The sequence below is a fragment of the Phalangium opilio genome, unplaced genomic scaffold (assembly GCF_054372755.1).
Source record: "Phalangium opilio isolate 3A_F unplaced genomic scaffold, DU_Popi_V2 ptg000022l_1, whole genome shotgun sequence".
NCBI classification, from domain to species: Eukaryota; Metazoa; Arthropoda; class Arachnida; order Opiliones; family Phalangiidae; genus Phalangium; species Phalangium opilio.
In genome coordinates, this window is record NW_028324154.1 from 901,616 (window position 1) to 904,533 (window position 2,918).

Consider the following 2,918-nt stretch of genomic DNA (forward strand, 5'->3'; position numbering starts at 1 on the left):
AACGATCAGCCCGCAGTCGAATGCTCTACCACTGAGCTATTCCCCCTTGTTCATAACCGTAACGTCTAATTATGTAAAATAAAGGCAATGCTCCGTGCTGATACAGGGGGAAATCGGGTTTGGACCAAGTACCTCTCGATCTGCAGTGGAATGCTCTACCACTGAGCTATTCCCCCTTGTTCATAACCGTAATGTCTAATTAACTAAAATAAAGGCAATGATCCGTGCTGTAACAGGGGGAACTCGGGTTTGACCCAAGTACCTCTCGATCTGCAGTCGAATGCTCTTCCACTGAGCTTTTCCCCCTTGTTCATTATCGTAATATCTAATTAACTAAAATCAACGCAATGATCCGTGCTGTTACAGGGGGAACTCGGGTTTGAACCAAAGAGCTCTCGATCTGCAGTCGAATGCTCTACCACTGAGCTATTCCTCATTTTTCATAACCGTAATGTCTAATTAACTAAAATAAAGGCAATGATCCGTGCTGTTACAGGGGGAACTCGGGTTTGAACCAAAGACCTCTCGATCTGCAGTCGAATGCTCTACCACTGAGCTATTCCTCCTTGTTCATAACCGTAATGTCTAATTAACTTAAATAAAGGCAATGCTCCGTGCTGTTACAGGATGAACTCGGGTTTGAACCAAGGACCTCTCGATCTGCAGTCGAATGCTCTACCACTGAGCTATTCCCCCTTGTTCATAACCGTAACGTCTAATTATGTAAAATAAAGGCAATGCTCCGTGCTGATACAGGGGGAAATCGGGTTTGGACCAAGTACCTTTCGATCTGCAGTGGAATGCTCTACCTCTGAGCTATTCCCCCTTGTTCATAACCGTAATGTCTAATTAACTAAAACAAAGGCAATGATCCGTGCTGTAACAGGGGGAACTCGGGTTTGAACCAAGTACCTCTCGATCTGCAGTCGAATGCTCTTCCACTGAGCTTTTCCCCCTTGTTCATTATCGTAATATCTAATTAACTAAAATCAACGCAATGATCCGTGCTGTTACAGGGGGAACTCGGGTTTGAACCAAAGAGCTCTCGATCTGCAGTCGAATGCTCTACCACTGAGCTATTCCTCATTGTTCATAACCGTAATGTCTAATTAACTAAAATAAAGGCAATGATCCGTGCTTTTACAGGGGGAACTCGGGTTTGAACCAAGGACCTTTCGATCTGCAGTCGAATGCTCTACCACTGAGCTATTCCCCCTTGTTCATAACCGTAATGTCTAATTACGTAAAATAAAGGCAATGCTCCGTGCTGTTACAGGGGGCGCTCGGGTTGGGTTTGGACCAGGTACCTCTCGATCTGCAGTCGAATGCTCTTCCACTGAGCTATTCCCCCTTGTTCATAACCGTAATGTCTAATTAACTAAAATAAAGGCAATGCTCCGTGCTGTTACAGGGGGAAATCGGGTTTGGACCAAGTACCTCTCGATCTGCAGTCGAATGCTCTACCACTGAACTATTCCCCCTTAATCATAACCGTAATGTCTAATTAACTAAAATAAAGGCAATGATCCGTGCTGTAACAGGGGGAACTCGAGTTTGAACCAAGGACCTCTCGATCTGCAGTCGAATGCTCTTCCACTGAGCTTTTCCCCCTTCTTCATTATCGTAATATCTAATTAACTAAAATAAACGCAATGATCCGTGCTGTTACAGGGGGAACTCGGGTTTGAACCAAAGAGCTCTCGATCTGCAGTCGAATGCTCTACCACTGAGCTATTCCTCCTTGTTCATAACCGCAATGTCTAATTAACTAAAATAAAGGCAATGATCCGTGCTTTTACAGGATGAACTCTGGTTTGAACCAAGGACCTCTCGATCTGCAGTCGAATGCTCTACCACTGAGCTATTCCTCCTTGTTCATAACCGTAATGTCTAATTAACTTAAATAAAGGCAATGCTCCGTGCTGTTACAGGATGAACTCGGGTTTGAACCAAGGACCTCTCGATCTGCAGTCGAATGCTCTACCACTGAGCTATTCCCCCTTGTTCATAACCGTAACGTCTAATTATGTAAAATAAAGGCAATGCTCCGTGCTGATACAGGGGGAAATCGGGTTTGGACCAAGTACCTCTCGATCTGCAGTGGAATGCTCTACCTCTGAGCTATTCCCCCATGTTCATAACCGTAATGTCTAATTAACTAAAACAAAGGCAATGATCCGTGCTGTAACAGGGGGAACTCGGGTTTGAACCAAGTACCTCTCGATCTGCAGTCGAATGCTCTTCCACTGAGCTTTTCCCCCTTGTTCATTATCGTAATATCTAATTAACTAAAATCAACGCAATGATCCGTGCTGTTACAGGGGGAACTCGGGTTTGAACCAAAGAGCTCTCGATCTGCAGTCGAATGCTCTACCACTGAGCTATTCCTCATTGTTCATAACCGTAATGTCTAATTAACTAAAATAAAGGCAATGATCCGTGCTTTTACAGGGGGAACTCGGGTTTGAACCAAGGACCTTTCGATCTGCAGTCGAATGCTCTACCACTGAGCTATTCCCCCTTGTTCATAACCGTAATGTCTAATTACGTAAAATAAAGGCAATGCTCCGTGCTGTTACAGGGGGCGCTCGGGTTGGGTTTGGACCAGGTACCTCTCGATCTGCAGTCGAATGCTCTTCCACTGAGCTATTCCCCCTTGTTCATAACCATAATGTCTAATTAACTAAAATAAAGGCAATGCTCCGTGCTGTTACAGGGGGAAATCGGGTTTGGACCAAGTACCTCTCGATCTGCAGTCGAATGCTCTACCACTGAACTATTCCCCCTTAATCATAACCGTAATGTCTAATTAACTAAAATAAAGGCAATGATCCGTGCTGTAACAGGGGGAACTCGAGTTTGAACCAAGGACCTCTCGATCTGCAGTCGAATGCTCTTCCACTGAGCTTTTCCCCCTT

At 44.8% G+C, this 2,918-nt stretch overlaps 2 non-coding genes across 2 annotated transcripts; both read right to left on the reverse strand.

Moving 5' to 3' along the window:
- Positions 1 to 1,144: 1,144 nt before the first annotated feature.
- Positions 1,145 to 1,216, reverse strand: TRNAC-GCA (transfer RNA cysteine (anticodon GCA)). Its single transcript has one exon. It is a non-coding gene; the product is annotated as a tRNA-Cys (tRNA).
- A 1,233-nt stretch (positions 1,217 to 2,449) lies between these two features.
- Positions 2,450 to 2,521, reverse strand: TRNAC-GCA (transfer RNA cysteine (anticodon GCA)). The gene has a single exon. It is a non-coding gene; the product is annotated as a tRNA-Cys (tRNA).
- Positions 2,522 to 2,918: the final 397 nt, after the last annotated feature.